The sequence below is a fragment of the Pelecanus crispus genome, chromosome 2, assembly GCF_030463565.1.
Source record: "Pelecanus crispus isolate bPelCri1 chromosome 2, bPelCri1.pri, whole genome shotgun sequence".
NCBI lineage: Eukaryota > Metazoa > Chordata > Aves > Pelecaniformes > Pelecanidae > Pelecanus > Pelecanus crispus.
Genome location: NC_134644.1, coordinates 50,682,385 through 50,701,779, shown reverse-complemented (window position 1 = coordinate 50,701,779; position 19,395 = coordinate 50,682,385). Strand labels below are relative to the sequence as shown.

General features: G+C 43.3%; 1 pseudogene; it reads right to left on the bottom strand.

Moving 5' to 3' along the window:
• Positions 1-1,172: 1,172 nt before the first annotated feature.
• Positions 1,173-2,013, bottom strand: LOC104035201 (S-phase kinase-associated protein 2 pseudogene; annotated as a pseudogene).
• Positions 2,014-19,395: the final 17,382 nt, after the last annotated feature.

The following is a 19,395-nucleotide window of genomic DNA, read 5'->3' as shown; positions in this document are numbered from 1 at the left end:
AGGGTGTGGAGCAGGGCTGACCCATCTACTGCCCTGCCAAATCTGTGCGAGACCCTGAATTGTTCCTGGCTTGGCTTATGCTCCAGGGCTGCCCCACATGAATAACCCCATGCTGTGCAGGCTTGCTCATGGGCTTAGGTGAACAGCCAAGATCTGTGTTTACTTTTTTTGGGTATGGCAGAGACATCTAATTGCACCCACAATGTATTTCAGCACAGAACTATTTAACGCTTATGTTACAGAATCTAAAGAATGATTTGCTCCTTGTGGCTCCTAAAATCTGCAATATAGCCCTGCCAATGAAAACATAGAGACTTGGCTATGCAAGGAAACAGCTAGCTCAGCAAAAACAGTGGCTTGTTGTTGTATTTGCAATGAAGAAGCAGAAAAACATCCACTACCCACAGAAATGCTGCTCCATTTTGTTCTTGAAAGTGGCAATTTAGAATTAAAGGCAGTTGAATTACATGGGCAACATGGGAAGAATTTATTTTATGTGGGAGCCGCTATACATACATAACTTCACCGTAAGATTTCTATATTGATCGCGGTAACCTGCCCAGGTCACCTTGCTCTAACCAGTTATGAGGATAATCTGACAGTCTAGTAGCATACTCATTTTATCTGCAGTGCTCATAAACCATCCACTACTATAAAGCAGCTGTTCTAATGCCCTTAGTCATTGCTGTAGACTATGTCCCTAGATTGCACTGGCATGAAAAACAGAGAGAAAGGACATACAGACCTGGATATGTCTTATTTCATAGAATCGTCTAGGTTGGAAAAGACCTTTAAGATCATCCAGTCCAACCATTAACCTACACTACCAAGCCCACCTAAACCAATCAAGGGTAGACTAGCCTAAACCATATCCCGAAGTGCCACATCTACCCGTTTTTTGAACAATTCCAGGGATGGTGACTCCACCACCTCTCTGGGCAGCCTGTTCCAATGCTTGACCACCCTTTCCGTAAAGAAATTTTTCCTGATTTCCAGTCTAAACCTAAACCTCCCCTGGCGCAGCTTGAGCCCATTTCCTCTCGTCCTATCACTAGCTACTTGGGAGAAGAGACCAACACCCACCTCACTACTACCTCCTTTCAGGTAGTTGTAGAGAGCGATAAGGTCTCCCCTCAGCCTCCTCTTCTCCAGGCTAAACAACCCCAGTTCCCTCAGCCGCTCCTCTTATTGACTGCTGCTTTGACATGGGTGGCTGTGAAGTCACACCAGGACAAGTTCAGCTCCTCCAACGCAGAACAGTAGCTCAACATCAGCTCCAAGGCTTCTGCAGAAAACCCTGAGCACCCACTGAGATTTAGTCGCAGCAAACTGGGGTTCTGAGCAATGCTCTCCATGATGTCATCAGAAAGCACTAGTCCCTCCAAGCTGAGGTTCTGCAGCTTGTCACACAGGCAAAGAATACTCTGGAGGTCTGCAACAGACACTGTGCAGTTTGACAAATCCATATATTGAACTCTGAGAGATTTGCTTGTTTTAAACAACGGGTTCCCAATACAAGATCTTGGGCAGCGGAATATAGTAACACCTGCAGGCAGCAACTGTCCAATTACTCCTGGCAGCAGATTTCTACCGGTCAGATCAAGAGACTGCCAGAGAGTCATCAAACGAAAGACAATGCCATCTCTTACAAACCAGGGAAGTTTTCAGCAAGTCATGTAGGGGCAAATATGAAAAGATTGCCAAAAGCAGTTCATCTGGAAGTGCACCCCAAGAAGTACCTGACTCGGACTCTGTGAACAGCCGAGGCTGGCGCACAATGAGAAAGTCCTTTTCCTTCACCTTCTGCTGTTTCTGAGGAGGACATAACGATGACGACAGCACGTCCTGTGGTGTGTTTTCATTGCCTATCTTGTCCATCTTAAGGACAGACGCCCCCATACCCGAGACAAACTCTGAGGTCTTGCTGGAGTCCCGGTCCCAGCTGAAGCTGGCGGAAACATTACTGCTGGAGGATGGAATCTCCTGGAGGTGTTTTCTGTGCATGGCGGCGCAGGCGAGCGCACTATTTGTAACTCACCATGGAAATTATTTGAAACTATTGTCTTCATTGTTTGTTTGGTTGGGGTTTGGGGGGGTTTTTTGGTTCATTTGGGTTTTGGTTTGGTTTTTTTTTTTTGTGGAAAGCACCACAGACTTAATGGCATGCAGCTTCACTGGTGAGAAAATCCTAGGTGTCTACTTCATGATATATAAATGGCAAGGTATTTGATTTGTGTCACCTGTAATGTGTTTCATCTAGGTAGCATAGCACTGGTGTTAGTTACTGTATCTACAGTAACACTCAAGAGGAGCCCCATTTGATATTAATGTTGGGAAGTTTGCTGGAAACATGTTGGGTCAGATGCATCCCTGCACAGAGACACATAAATTTGCAGTAATAGTCCTTGAACTGGAGGAGAAATATCTTCTTCTAATGTCAGGATGTTTAGGAAGAGTACAATATGTAGCTGTGTGAATATGCATGTAAGAGCCTAGCACAGAACTGGAATTGCTATTTTCCCCTTCTCACTGGGGACTCGCTATAGCAGTACCATCCACCTAGAGAGGGTCTTGGAGGTAGCCTTCAGCTGAATGAGAGGTCCATGGGTTCATACACTCCCCTTTACTATGATTTCTATGTATGTATATATTGCCAGGGCAGAGCTACAGCCACTGTAGCTACGTGGTAAATCTCTTTTACAGCACAGGCAGTGGTATGGTACAAATACTATTTATTTAGACCTCACAGCACTGATTTGCATTAGTTAAATTCATGCAAACTATGGGTTGCTTCTTATTCCCTTTCGTATGGCCAGTTGTCCCTGCAGGAAGAAGCAAGCTTTGTGCTCAGGAAGTTTGGAGTGGAAGATGGTCATTGCAGAAAATGGATGATAATGGGTGGATGGGATATGGTTTTGTTCTTCCCAGGTCTTGCGTCTTCCTCACAGCTGCCAGACATTTGCTTGTACTCTTTTGGCAGTGATATCAGCACTATCCAGCCCAAGGTTTAAAAAAATCATGAATGAGACATTTCCCCAAATCAAAACATAGGCAGTAAATTAGATTAAATGAAATAAATGGAAGGTTCATTTCCCCTCAGTACTAAAGGAATGCCACGTCCAGGTTTGAGCACTGGGCTTCAAGAAAGATGTGAAAAAAATGGAGAGAGATGACAGTCTTAATAATCAAAGGTCTTGAAAACATGACTTGTGAGGAAAAGCTGGAAAAAACACTGTACTCCACTGCTGTGGCAGGTAGAACAAGAAGAAATGGGTTTAAATTGCAGCAAGGACAGTTTAGGCTGGATATTAGAAAGCATTTTGTAATAGCAGGGCTGCTGTAAGTGCTGGAGTAGATTGTCTGGGCAGGTGGTGCTGTCCTCAGTGTGGGAGGTGCTTTTGAGCAGCTTGGACAAACATGCATCGGAAATGACACCAACATGGCTAATCTGACCTTGAAGAAGCCAGATTGACTGCAAATGAGGTTGACTATTCAGCTGGGAAGGAGCTGAACAATGTGTAATAAAAAGGCTGTGATTTCAGTATTTAAGCAAGAAGCAAGCTCCCGAGGGGTGAGCCCGGGTTGCATACATCCATTGCATACATTCAGGCTGGCCTGGGCTCAGTCTCCCCAGGTCCTGCATGCAATTTCTGTGTCAGCAGAAAGCCAGCCCGGTTCACGGGATGCACCTCTTCCTATTGATGGAGGGCACGGACACTGGTGTTTTCCTGCCTGATATTTCCTTTGGCACGTCATGGGTTTTTCTGCAAGCTAATTGCATGCAACAGCTTGTGCTATGGTATGCAAGGCTCACTGTCCATGGAAAGTATCTTCCTTTAAACTAATAATGTGGAGCATCAGCGTGAGCTGACACTCACTTTTAATTACTGTTAGCCAATTCCCCCCATGCTGAAGCAAGTCTAACCTGCTCTGCACCACAGGAGTCAGCAAGAGGGTAAGAGAACTCCTTGGGATGCCATTTGATGAATCGACCGAGGGACTGCCCTTCTGGGAATAACCCCAGGTGGCCTGAGATGGGATAGAGAGCCCTTCTCCTTCCTCCCCATCCTCTCATCCCAAAGGTGTGAGGAGGAAGAGCAACCCAGAAAAAAATCCAAACCTACAGATGGCAACCACTTCTTCACCCTCCTCTGCCCCCTACCTTCTTTGGCGCTGCCTTCCCATGCGAGCTCTGGGGTCACCAGGGAATATGGGACATAGCATTTCTAGGATAGGACAGGTATGAAAAACCCACAGGGATAAACTCTGCTAAATTGATTTCAATTGTTTTGCCCATGAAGTCCCCCTCAAGTGCTGGGCGAAGTGACAGATAAGAAGAGCAGAGTGACCCATGGCATCCTGCACCCACTTCTGAGTCTGGTCACGCAGCCTGTGTTTAAATTTTCTCCTCACCACTCCGCAGTGTGTAACTAAACTTAGCTCTCAGCCACCACAGATCTCAGGTAGGCCATAGCAGCACTTAATTCAAAAGAAAGACTGTTTCCTGTACAGGCTGGTGCTCAAAATATCATCAGAGGAAGATGAAATAAATTACTCATTAATTCCTGGTCACCATATTATAAGGAAATTACTGTGGCACCAGAAAGATTCAGAAAAGAATTGAGAAGGTTAATTTGAAAACTAAGACATGAAGCTTGTGAAGCTAAAAAGAACTGGTTTATATGGACCAGAATTAAAAAAAAAAAAAAAAAAAAGACAGAAATGAGTTTTCTTAAAAGAATACTAATTGAAGTATGTAAAAATCCTAATGGCTAATTTCAGCCATGGTTCATACTTTCATTCCATCACAGATAAGCACAAATGGAAATAAAGTAAAAAGAAATTGAGGGCAGTGTCAAGAAGCACTTCCTTACATAAGCAGTAATTGGAGAGTGAGGTGACCTGTGAGGCAATGTCACGAGACAAAAACATTAGTGTAATTAGAAAAGCACTTAGATGCAGTACAAGAAGAAAGGATGAATGAACTCTGGCAGAAAATGCCTTTCCCAGCCCCTCGCCCAGCCCACCAGAACATGCACTTGGACTCCTATAGTCATGTTGGTTTGAACCACTCTAAGTCCTGCCACAAAACCCAGGAAAGTGGAAATGACTCTTCTAGGCTGTGGCTTCCGATTGCACTGAAAATATTAACATCAATGTAATGGGACTGAGGTCAATAATTTCTCATCATGGATGAAAAAATGATGGTTTTCTGAAACACAAACCCACACAGTGTGTGGACAGAGGGCATCTTAAACCATCTTGCCAGAGAGAGGTCAATGTCAGCCCCATCCGGACCCCGCTGCCGGGTAGGTGGAGTGGACGGGGGAGAAAGAGACAAAGCCACACCACTCCTTACCGCTGAATCACTGGCGATGGGAAAACCGTCGGCTTCAAGTGCAGACTAACAGCATGTTTGTGCTCCTCCTGATTCATGCAAGCAGTGAGTTAAACTCTTCCCCCAAGCAAAGGGGACTTGCCCTGCAGCAGGGCACTGCACACCCTGCCCGCAGCCTCAGGGGAAAGCAGGGGGATGTCCCTCCTGCCCCTACACACACACACGCACACGTGCCCACGCATGGTGCACAAAGGGCTTTTGGAAAGCACAGCCTGGCTCCCAGCTGTTGTCTCTGCACTGTTACCCTGAATACTGCTCCTGGCCCGATTTTGCCACCTTTGCTCCCACTGAAGCTATTACAACATGTTGCGCTTTTACAGTACACAGCTGCTTCCCTGCGAGCTCTTCAAATCATGAGGATTAAATCGCACCAGTATGGAAACCAAGGGAACATTTATCACTGGCGAAAGACAGCAAGGTTTTTTCTAAATCAGAGATTTTCTTACAGTAGAACTTTTGTTACTGGAGCAGATCTATAATAATATCACTACTGTTTCAGTATTTTTATAACAGTGCTGCTGGGAAGAGCAGCTCTTTTAATACAAATGCTGTCATTTAGAATTGCTGCCATGGTAGAAATCTTAAATTAAACACTGTCCTTTATAGAAAATACAGCACCACCTGCTTGAGCAGAGAGCTGATAAAACACTGTATTTTTTTCCATGTGTCACATTAAATTACCCAGCAATATAAAAGAAATGGAAGTACACAAAAGTCAGGGCTTTCTTCTGAAATGGCTTCACCCGTGTCTTCTCCTTCCAAACACAATGTGCTGGGTGGGGGGCAGAGATAGACTGAACAGGCTCTTCAGACAAAATTCCTTCAAAATGACCAATTTTTATGTCAAAACTACACGCAGAACCCATTCTCGTGTCCTTTCAATACAGATCCATAACATGTTCCCAGCTGCACAAAATGTCTGTGAGCAACAGGTCTGGGAAAAGGACTTCTAGTATAGCTGTACAATGAAATTCTCCTACTGAAGCCAAAAGTTCATTTGCAATATGGCTTATACCAGTTTCCCTAGTGAATAATTTACTGGCTGATATAGCTAAAACAATCTGTTGGGGTTTTTAATTTATTTTGGTTTGTTTTTCTGTGTGGTAGGGAAGTGTCGTTGTTTTAGCATTAGACAGGGAATTGGGGAATAACTCATCAGCTTGCCAGGCTGGCCAGGGTGTGCTGGAAAGCCCCTTGGAAAGGCAGCACACCTCCTGCCCGGCCCACACCTGGCTTTCTTTTCCACCAAAACCAGGGCATGTAGTGGCTGGGGAGAGCTCAAAACTCAGGCTGATATGCAGCAAGGACACAGCTTGACTCTGCACCCAGATGCCAGAGCAGAGCCCCAGACATGCTGATGGAGGCTGAAGCACAAGACAGAGGCAATATCTAATCCCCTCACGTCCACCGTGTATAACCTCACGGCCAGGCACTCCACACACACTGCTGTCAGAGGTCATCCTCTGCACTCTAGGTCATGAGAGTTCGGGCTGGGAAAAATACAAACCACAATGCCAAGTCTTGTGCTTGAGTGTCTTTGAACCATTTTTGAGGTCCTCTTGCCACCTACAGATGATTCCAGCAAAGGAAACACGCTCATGACACGTTCCCAAGCATTACACCATTACATAGTATTTATTCGTCTGCATGTCAGATAATTGGCAAAGTGTACAGAAGACAGTCATTTCTTCCGTGGGGCAGTGTGCATTAAGACTCCTGTGATGGGGTATATAAAGCTTGACTTAGATCCAGAGAATTTTGGAGGAGGTGCTGACAATACACTCATTAATTTACAATTACATTTCTTCAGAGAGCCTCCTGGCACTTTCTAAATACTGTTTAGAGCACATACCTCTTCTGTGAGACAAGTATGATGACTATGAAAGTCAAAAAACAAGGACAGAGAGGTTTAAGTAACTTGCCCGAAGCCCTACAGGAAGGCACTGTCAGAGGTTACCATAGAAATAAACCTTGTGCTACAACTATCTGTTCACAATGGGTTGAATTTTCAGAAGAATGCTTGAGGTTTATATGTATTTGACAGAAGCATATTATTTTTTCTACATTAGGTATCTGCTGCTTGGGCGAAAGCAAGGATTTGGTAGTAACTAAGGATTCCTTAGTTACTGTGAAATGCATGAGAGGTTGACATGAAGAGGTGACAAAATGGAGTTGCCATTATAAATCAAGCCCTGATCCAACAAAGTGTTTCAAAATGGTATGTTTTGCCTCACTGGAGTCACTGAAGTTTCCAGAAGACATAAAGTACGTACATATATCCCTGCAGGGTCCAGTCGCAGTCTCTGTTTGAGTGTGTGCCTTGTAACACCCCAACTACTGGAAATGCGAGAACAGCAACCTCCAAAAACTGCCAAAACTCCAATCGATTCTCCCAAATGTGGCACTAGGAATACGCCCATTATGGTAACGGTGCCTAGAGATCTCATATCTGTCAGGGATCTAGTCCCCATTACATTAGGCATTGCACAAACACATTAAAATGACAATCACAAATAGCTGATGATGCAAGTGGTAACACTGCTGGGCAACAGCAACATAGGTATTGAACTGTAATTAATAAAATATTTGAATACCCTCTTTAAAGCCTTCTTTATCAAAGTTTCATAACTTCCTTCTTCCAAGATTCCTAGCAAAATACCAATCAAAATAAACAAGTAAATGAGCCCTACACCTAAAGCACTAGATTACGGACACCGTAACACCACAGTTTGCCAGTTTGAGTCTTGCCCCATCCCACCCTCATCACTCTGTTGGGCCATTTTCTGTTACAGTTCTGGTATTTCACCTGGTAGAGGAACCCTTCCTCTATGGCTTTGGGAGAGAAAGAGACAACTCCCATTTATGTGTTCCATTGTCCTCCAGTATGGAAAGAGACTGACAGGAATCAACAACTTCATATATTCAATGCCATCTATCAATGTAAAAATGATTACCTGGTAATTTTTTTTCGTTTACAAAAAAAAAGGTTGTGTTTTAACAAATCCCAGCCACTACATTCCTGAAGGTTGTAGTGCTTTTTGACAGATAAACATGAAGAGGCTTTTAAAGCTCAATCACATCACTTGAGGATTGTCCCTGTCCTGGCACATGATATTGAGCAGGTATTGGTAAAATAATGATAATTGCCTTGGTAAGGTCTTTGAGGCAAGCTGTACGCATTAGGGTCTGGAGAGACATTACTGGTATTTGTTTAATGTTGTACAACAAGGTTAGACAATGGTTTATTTTTTGTCACTGATACCTTGAGGTGGGTTTGAACTGATATTTTCTACATTTTCAGATTAAATAGGCTATGTTAAAATGAATTGGCTGGTAACATAAGGGTTGTGTTAGCAAGGATCACTTGTTGCCAGTCTATTCATAGACTGTTGGTCCATACTCCCATGAGTAATATACTCAGGTGAGTAACTATATTGGATCAGCAGGACTGAGTGGCCTCAGCAAGAGTAAAGAGCTTAAGCAAGACTAAGCTGTGTAAACAAATTATATCCTGATTGCCAAAAGGCTAGGAAAACTATCCATAACTTTGTAAATTTTCTGTAAATTTTGCTTTTCTTAAAAATATCCAAACATTACTATTAGACTTAAATTTTCACTTGCTTGGACTGTGAATTAAAGCATTTTCTCATGAAAAATAATTAATTGTTAATTGTTCTTTTTCTTTTTTTAGCCTTATCTCATGGAATAAGTTGTCATTATGAGAGATCAAAAAGCTCATTTTTCTCAGGAAAGCCTAGATTCCAGGACGTATTGAAAACCTGATTGTAAACTGCGTATTTGGCAATAGTAAGAAAGCAGGGCCTCTTTTGTACGAAAGATAATCAGGCAGCAATATCACTTGAATACCCCAGATAAAACCAATTGTCTGCTTTACAGGTATCTGGCAGATGAGAGGTCAGCTTTGGCTGATTCAAGCCATATAGGTATTTCTTTTCTTTTTTTAGTAATACTTTCTCATAAACAGAACTTCATCAGACTAAAACAACTCTATTTTTATGTGGCTGCTCTGTTTTCCCCTAAGCAAATTCTTCACATGCCCAGAAGGAATCTTGTTTCCAACATCTGGGAGTGCTTTAGAGGCTTTCATTATTTATATGCCAAGATAATATCTCTTGCACATGAATGTGCTACTGTTCCCATTGATTAGATGTTTGCCGATTAGTGCCAACTGCAGTGGGGGCTGTAGCATGGACTCTGTTCTTGGGCCCTCGATTTACATGACAAACTATGGGTCTCCAAACGCCCATCTGACCTTCAGGAATTCATTAGATTTTGACTGCTACTGACTTGGGAAGACTATAAAGTGAGGGGTTGGAGGGAGGGGGGGAAAGCTGGCATTTAAAATTAAGGTTAAAGACACACTAAAAGGGAATGGTAGAGAATAGTGATTTAAATGGGGGGAAAAAATAGAGGGAGAGGCTGAAGAATGAGAAAGGACAATTTCTTCAGCATTTGATAGCTAGGAGTTTTCTAGCTTGTCCCAGAGGGAGCTTGCAAGGACTGCATGCACCCATCTCCTCAGCGTCCCCAGGGGTCCCCCCAGCCTCTTCCCCATTCTCACAGCTTCTGGCCAGACCTGGCCCCTGGCTCGAAAGTGCTCAGCAGAGAAAAGGGGAAACAAGGAGAGGAAAATGCTGATAGGGCCAAAAACTACCGCTCAAAGAGCAGCTTTGAAACCATAGGAGGAAGCTTTGCAATAAAAATGAATGCATGTATTCAAAACAAGAGAGAAAGCACAGCTTCCCTATCATTTCCTCATCGCTTTGTTAGGAAACGTTTCCCAAGCACTGCGCTGCAGCAAACCACCTGCAATTTCATTAAGAAAATGAATTAAAATATCACATAATGCTAAGACATTTCTGAGCTTGTGGGAATTAGCAGGTCTTTGATGAGCTTACCGAGTTCCTGAGAGGACTAGTTTGCATCTCATCATGGACCACTGGCAGTGCTGGTACCATGCTGCTATATAATCTGCAAGGTTAGTGGCCACGATAGCCCTGCTACCATGAGGAGGTCTGTGGGGGTAGACCTGGATCTTCACAGCCCAACTCAAGTAACTCACCAGAGCAGACATCGCTGTAAAATTGTTGCCTGCATGTCAAGAATGACTGGATAAATACGCTTGTTTGAACCCCTCAGCAATAAATGCCTATTTAATTTTTCTTTTGCAGCCAGAAATGATATATAGTGCACACTGTATTTGCAGAGGGGCTGCCCAGATTTACTCAGATTAGTTTCCTATTTGGTTTTTTTCTAGGTGACTTATGATGCTTGACTCAATTTTTGGTGTGTCTTGCATCTTTAGAAGCAATATTGACAATTCATAAATATTTCCAAGGTTGATGCCTCAGCACAGATACTGTATGCTTCCTTCTGAAGCTATTTATAGGAGTACTCAACGTTTTTGTTTGCTTGTTTTCACTGTTGCTGACAAGGACTCAATCCCAAACCACTCAGTATACTTTACTGTCCATGTAATTGTTACTACGATCTAACCAGCAACTTGATTCATTTGATTTTAAAGTTTCTAGGCATTTAAAGACTATAGTGTTTTAGGTAATTTTCATCATATACAGATGCCCAGCAATGGAAAAACAGACATCAGCTCCTCAGCTGGCATACACTGGGGTAGCTCTATTATGGTCACTGGAGCCATGCTAATTTACAGCAGTTGTGGATCTAGCTCGCTTCCAGAGCACACATTGATTTTACTATAACTCTTTATTTCCTGGTTTTCAGCCATTTAAATGTAAGTGCCTTTGACATTTTGGGAGGGTACAAGGCATTGCTGTGTCAGTCTTGATGCTGTGTTAATGATGCTTTTGGGCAATGAATAATAATCATGGGGTAGCTTGGAAATTAAACTCCTGATTTTATTCTTATAGTCTACTGGATTAGCAATTAAATTTCAGGTCATTGAAATACCTAAAGTGTCTGGGAGTGTAGAGGATTCTGACTTAACAAATTAATAAACAGCATTGAGGAAAATAATTTTGGTCAGCAACGGGGCAATTGTGATGGCTTTGGTGCTGGAGAAAGTCTAAGGAGCTCCCTGCTCATCTGCACCTCTATGGTGACAATGTGACTGCTGAATTTTTTTGGTTTAAATTTAAGTCCCCTCTTTTTTCCCCAGAAGGTATATTCTAACCTGAACTATGTCACTGATCTCCCCCTCTCCATAGCTGCCAACACACGCAGGCTGCGCTTCTCAGTGATGTCCTCACCTCTCCCACTGCCCTTGCAGTGAGGCTGTGGGTGGTCAGTGCACTCCCAGGGAATGTTACTGTTCTTGGGCAACCATTCACTTGCCTTGCAGCATCATGACACCGATGGAGTGTGCTGTCACTTGTACCTTTGGAATAAAATTGTCACTCAAAATCCTTGTGATGAAATGATGCAGGTTCCATATAAGAGAAATTCTCAGCAGTGACTATAAAACACCATTTAGGCAGATTTAGAGCTCTCTAGCTGGATTCGTATGAAATAGGAGCTGGCGTTCTTTCATGGGCTTTGAACGCACGCCAGTTTGCAGCTCGCCGGGGGGCTGATGGGCTCTCAGCAGCTCTGCAAAGGACTGTCCCTGGCTCCCCTGCCATGGTCCTGCAAAGAAGCCAGGGCGCGTGCCCTGTCAGTGCTAGGGAAGCCTCTTGCTGCTGCAAGGTGTGCAAATGGAGTCTTAGTTCACTTTGGTGAGTGTGCGAGAAGTGTCTTACAGGCAGATGTTTGAAATCAAAGGTCTACCTATTCGGTGCTGATACACCAAGCTTTGTCCGTAGTTGATAAGAAGTGAAGGTTGGCTTCAAATCCAGCTTCACTAAAAGTGACTGCAGATATCATCTAAAGAGTTTAGAGATAAAAGCTGCTAAGGCTGTGAGAGATATTGTTATTAAAGGGAGGTTTTGGCATGTATCTAAAAAAGAACATATCCCTAATTATTTGTTCTTTCCCTCATTTCATACTCACCAAGCAACAGATCTGAACACGTGCACAAGAACTAATGTATTACTGTGTGAGTTATTTCAGAGCTTCCTTTTTAACATTACTAATTGACCCACTGATGGATGCTTACTCTCCTTACTTTATCACTGTAATGTTGTTCTAGCTAATTCCCTGCTGAAGCAGCAGAGCTACCCATTAAGCAAGCGCTACAAGCTGATAAGGAACAGCAATGTGATTTATGCATTGCATCAGGAAACAGGGACAAATATTGGCATCAAGGTGACTTATTTCCCTCTGAAGCCCATAGCAAAAAGGTCCTCAGCAGGGAGCACCAGACTTCAATTCAGTGTTTTGCCATAAGCAGAGCGCTAAACGCTTATTTTCTACTCTAAGCGATACTCTGTTCAGTGCAGAGGATGTGAGCAAGAAAGCAAAAGACCAAAGGCATCCAGCAATGCTGTGCATCTGCAATTCAAAATGGTAGGTACAGGGCAAGGAGGGAAATTAAAATTAAGACTTGTATGTGAGTCTTGCTCCTTGGGTGCTTGCAGGAAGAGCCTTGGGCGTCACAGCTGAGGGCTAGATGGGAGCAGCCGTGTCTGGAGCAGGGGGCACTCATGGTCAGTGGGTCACTCCAGGCAGCATAGACACGTACCAGGTAGGGTACAAGGTCCCACAAAGGCCCCAGGGCACTGGCAGCAGGACAGCCACGGTAACAAGGTGTAAATTAATTAATACTATCTGTCTGGGCATTTCCTCATCTCAGCATGAGGGGAGTATTTGTCTCAGCGCTAGGAAGAGGTTTGCCCTTTGCTGTGTATGGAAACGCTAACCTTGTTGATTGCAAACTATCATACACACTTGCAGAGAACTAGGGAGGTGGTTAAAAAAGAAATCAAACTGGGCAATAAAAAACCATAACAGCCTAATTTTTTTCTGTTGTGTGACATGGCAGGTGATGATTCATAATTTTTTTTATTTGGGCACTTGGCAACTTTCTTTCCTTCACTCCACAGACATCATGATGCTCAGCCTCTTAGAGCCACAGCCCCATTTTAGCTGGTATTCCACCCAAGTCCTTACGGGAACATAACGTAAGAATAGCTGTTCAGGGCCAGACCCAAGGTATGTCTGCCCCAGCATCCTGTCTCTGACAGCAATCACTAGCAAGCACCTAAAGAAAGAATATAATAAATAAATGGGCATCTATAAGGGATTTCGTCCCACTAGCAAGCTCCAGCTTCTGTAATTCTGTCATTTAGTGAGTCCCTGAGCTACAGGCCATGCCCACATCATTGTGTTTAATGGTCCTTGGTGGCCCTTTCTTCCACAAATTTTTTAATTGCTTACAGAGATGGTTTTGCTTTTGGCCTCCACGGCATCCTGTGTTCCATAATATAATAGTGTGCTTTGTGAAAGACCACATCCTGCTTGATTTCAAAGAATAGATGAGATCAGGTACATTCAGGATATGGTAGCTGGAGCATTACAGACCTTCTAGGATTACAGTACTGCACAGTACTAGACAGAAACTCAGATGACAGATCCCTACAGTTGCCTACATACCTGTCTTCACATGTTCTTCTTCACATGGTACTGTGGGATATAGAGATCCATAAGCAGCTTCAAAAAGAGGTAAGTAACTAGCACTCTGGTAGGCTCCTCTCATAAAAACCATCTCATAGATGAACATGGAAGATGGGAGTGAAACAAAGTGTGTCTTAATCCTGCCTCCACATCCAAGAGCAGCTCACTCTAAGTTTTTGTCAACTTGCTTAAAGCAGAGTTTAGTAAATCCTAGAGAAGCCAATGTTTCCTCGTGGGATTTTCAAATTTCTGAATTAGACTATGTCCTGCTAATGTTGGTAGCAATCAGGTACCTATTTTGTTTCTGTGCTTTTGAAAATCCCATATGACATCCATCTCCATCTTTTAGGCATAGACTACCTGAAAGCTAAGCCCTTATTCTTATCTGCTCTTCTGTGGTTTGTAACGCTTCATTTTTCTGTAGGTTCTGTTTTATGAGCAGTTCAAGCTGAAGTTCACAGCAGTTGGACGGATGTGAGCTGCCAAAGGAATATATGAACTGATCCTAGAATTGGGGCCAAGGAGAATGGGGTCAGGGCCAGAGCAGGACTTGGCCATGGGGTGCAGGAAGGTGGATGGTCCCTGGATGCAGACACAGGGATATGGAGTTTCTGGAGCTCAGCCTTTGAGTGGGGGAAAGGCAGAAAGAAGGACCATACTGGGAAGGCATCACGGCAGGGAGCAAAGCTTCCATAGAGTGGATGTCAAGCTCGGGAACAGGCTGTGATTTTTAACTGCCGACTCTACCATGACAGACCAAACCCTCTCCTGCAGTGCCCTACCACCACAGATGCTCACAGCTCTGAGTCACCGCTGTGCACCGTGTCTGAGGGCAGATACCAAAAAAGGTAAAACAGAGAAATGCTAACACTTTCAGGACGGTGAAACCTTTACGTAAGCTCTTTGGGCGTCAGCATTCTCACCTGTAAGGGAGAGAGAGCCCAACTCAGCAGTTCAAAATATTATTGTGAAATGCAGACAATTAATGCTTGAAAAGTTTCATGAGCTATTGAAAGCACCATATAAATGCTAAATATTATTATTGAATTACAGTATGATTGAAACAAATTGATTTGTTAGGAAAGTTTCAGTGAATCGTATTCATAACAAATTCCATTTAATTTACAACAGTGAGTCATTAACTGGCTCTTCTGCTGATTTATTTATACATCCTGCTGAAAAGATAACTGATTTTAAGAATCAGATCTTAAGATAACTGGTCCTCAGAACTGTGGGATCAAGCATTTTGTAAAAAGTGTGGTAGCATCAATCCATATTTAGCCATCCCCTTTCCATCATATTTAATCCTGACAAAGGTTGTGCAAAGCATCTGCAATAAAATGTGCCCTTTTTTGAGTGCTGTGAGCTTGCCCAAAAATACAGTGCTCCTCTTACAGACCAGTGCTTCATTAAACTTTGTCCAAAATTAAATGTAACATTTTCTGATTCTCTGCAGGCTTCACTATGGACAATGATTAGAAGCTATGAAGCACTTGAGTACTGGAAACCCAAATTGCTCCTGGATTGAAACCACACTTAAATGTGGGCACTCGCTTCAGGGGAATGATTCAAACCACAAGATGGAATAGCTCAGGATGGAGACATATCTTTGGTGCTGCTGTGCCTCCGTTTCCCTCTCTGCAACAGAGCAGCAGGGCTATGTCTCTGTCAGTATAGAAAACATTATTCAGATGTTTGGATGACAGCATCCAGCGTCTCAATGAGCTATGGCAGCTTGCATCACACACTCATTATTAACAGCCATGCATTAATGACCCACTCTGAAGCAAAACCCTGCCAAGAGAAAGGGGACCAACATTTAACTGCTGCAGGACATTTCAGAGAGGGAGCTTCTTTTGGGGGTAACAGGAGGATTATACCCCTTTTTTCTATGGATGCTGCAGTGAGGCAGGGGATTAGAAAGTTAGCCAGATGAAGGGGAGAGGGGATTGAATGCACAAGGTGGCTGGGTCACAGGAGGGAGGGGACAGGGGCAGGAGAGACAAGAAGCATGAAGTTGTGTTGTGAAGAGCTTGGCAGAGCATAGTTACATGTTTGATCTGGGTTCAAGGAAGAAGCATCTCACATCTTCACAGAGAATTTGCCTATTCCTAATTAAAAGCAGTAAAACAGAGCTCAGCAAATTGAAAAAGGTGAAATAAGCTGGGGGGAGAAAATTTATACAGAGGGCTGTCAAGAGCCTGTTAAAGAAAAGAGGACATTTTCAGGTAAAACTAGATGCAGCATAAAACAAATGCCCTGATCACCACAAGCAATGAACATAAAAACAGCAGAGCCCCACGCAACATGGCTTTGGTGTTACCAATGCCAAAATGTTGTCATGGCGCCAAGGAGGTCTCAGTCCTGTTGGACCTTTTGGTTAGGGCTACTGGGGTTAGAGGAGTTAAGAAAAGGTCCCTCCCCTCCCTGGACATTTCGGCCAACGTGTTGTAATGACAGAGGGGGACCTGTTGGTATAGATTTCATCCCATAGTAGAGGCAGTGGTGCAAAACAGCCTCTTTTTCTTCTCCTACACTAAAGATAAAGGATCTCCTGCACAAGGGCTCTCCTCTCCCCCCACCTCCCCTGGCCTGCAGAGCCTCTGAGGGTACCTCCACCCCAGCCCCCAGGGATGGGGTAGCTGGTTGGGTGCCAGAGAGATGGGACAGGGTCGCTGTGGGACAGCACCATGCAGGCTGGCATGGGGTAGGATGCAAGATTAGGACCACAAATACTGTAATAGACAATGCCAGAATCTAATAGTTTTGCTACGATGGATGTTGCTTTCACTTAGGACCATGGCATTGTCTGACAGAGGTATATTGACCACTATTAACACAAGGGTTTCTAAAATTAAATTAAGAGGAAGACAAACACTGGCAATTCACAAGAATTTTATACTTTTTTTTTCCAAGCCTGAAAGAAACCCAGTGATACTTCTGAAATAACAGAAATGAGACAGTTAAAGTGTTGTACAAAGGCTGTCTTTAAAACTTCCTTTTTATTTTCTGATCATCATTTTTGATCTTCTTCAATCAAATGGAGCATCACTTAGGAACTGATGAAAAGAGAATCTTCATCTGGTTATTAACTCCTTGATGAAAGACCTGTAAAAACTGCATTGTTCATTTACAGGACTTTGGAAAATATTGAAAAGTAACTAAATTCTTTATGAGATACATGGCTTCTTGCAAGTTATAATTGGGCACACACATTGGAAAAGCAGACCAGTTATGACTGCAAAGATGGGAACAGTGTCATGCAGTTGCCATTAAAATAAATGAGTTACTAGACTCCTCATTCCCTTCTTCACTGCACGTATAAACTCCCCTCTCAATGACACTGATCTGAGAGGTAGGAGAGGCAGCTAGAGCTAAAGTAGGCTAGCTAAATTTGTCTGTTCTAATAGATATCAAATCAACTTTTTTTTAAGATACCAAATCAATGGGGTTTTTTCTAAGTTATGACAAAATTCTACACAATTTCTACAAAATTAAAAGAAAAGGTCATCTTTGACCAGAAAAAAAAAAAAGCTTTTCTTGGGAAAAACAGGCATCCTAAAAGAGCGACCTGGTAATGCTGTTCCAGCACTATCCAGGAGCTGTGTTTGTGTGTCTTGTGGTCTCTAATTTCTCTCTCCAGTTTCACAGCAGGGCTACGCTTCCTATGATGCTTTATAGTATAGCCAGGGAATGACTCGGTGCTTATTGCTGTGTCTCTCCTACCTAAGTCATACTTTGCCCTCCGCTCCCTGCTCAGAGAGAACAAGGCAGGAGGTCCAGGACCAACATGGAGAAGGACACAGATGCAGGTGGACTAGATCCCCGTTCATGGCAGGGTAAGATCCTAATGGCTGATTGCATTCGCTCCCCACCAGCACATGGTCAGTGGAAACCCTCCATAGCCACATCACTGAAGAGGCAGAGGGGATGTGATGATGCTGTGGTAGGCACAGGAGCACTGGGTTATACAGGCACTCCAGAGGATGCTCCTCCATCACCTCTGAGTGCTACCACCTTGTCCTGGCAGCCCTTTCTTTCTGCTCTTTCCCTGCCCAAGCCTCTGCCCTCAGGCAGGACCCAGATGGTAGTTTGGGGCAAGTGGGGAGGTAGAAAGGAGTCCCTTTGCAGAGGATTGCACACCTCATCCTGTGCTGATGTTGCTCTCCAAAGGCTTGTTTTTTGGAGAGAGAACCCACAGGAGATGATGGTTGCAGGAAAGAGGGAGGATGGGCCCCAGTTCTCTGCCAAAGTCTTGAGGTCAGAGCTGGACAAACATTTCTCTTCACCTTATTCAAGGGCAACAAAAAAATCAAAGCTTGGGCAAAAATGTTTGTGCAGCTGTGTCACGTGTCAGAGAGTTTCAGTTCCTCCCTCTCCGAAAAAAGGGAGAAAACCAGAAAAACATCAGTCTTTTCCTCCATATTGGCAACAGGGGATATTTCCATTTTTTTTGTTTCAAGCTCATGCTTAGTTTAGAAGGCTACTTAAATCAAAATAAATGTAGCCTGCTGTTGCTACCATGAAAGTGTTTTATTTTTAGTTGAGCTAAACATTTGACCCAAATTTTGACCCAAATCACATTTTTCTTTTTCCCATATGAGAAATCAAAACAGAACTAAAAATTCATTTTAGGTATTTCAGAAACAAAACCTTTTTTAAATCCCTTTGTGGGACCAGTGTACTATGAAACACACAAACAACAAAAAAGCAAACTCACAAACACCAATGATAGCCCCAACAAGGAAGGAATACCAGGCCTTCATTTAAGGTGGTTTTGACTTTTATTTCAGTGATGTTTTGGATTTCTATAGATTTTGGAGAGTTAACCATTTCCAATCATGTTGGAAATGAGGGTGCTATGTTTATGTAGATGCATTTGTGATGGACTGTGCTTTCATACCTAGGCATTTGAATTGCTCTCGCTGTGCCTAGGTTGGAAAGCCAGGTGGTTTGTCCAATGGCTGTCCGAATTTTCTTGTTTCAAGAAAATTTCAGTAAGATCTTCTGGGTGATAGCCTCTGCAGTCATGCTGGGCTGGCAAACATCTGTATTCCAATCAAATTCCTCCAGGCCCGGCCATGCGTTCAGCCAGACTGAACAGCGTCTTTGAGGAGAGCACAGAGTTAAAAATAAGATCCTTGAGAAATGAAAAGCTTATAAATGCTTAAATGCTTTTTTAATAAAAAGAAATTGCTGCAGGAAGTGATTCTTTATATCCCAGGCTCTGCCAATTGTTTCCAATCAGTGCATCTTGGGGTAGCTATTATCTCACTAAGTTGTATTAATGTGTTTGTTGTTGCTGCTTTTCCTTGTAAACTAAACTTCAGGTTAACTTGGGTTCTGCTGTTTAACTCATGGTTTGTTTGTCATAAAAGCTGTTTCGTGGGGCTCCTTTCACAAGTCTAATCCCTCACAGTAGCACATAATTGTCTCCTTACTTCTTATTC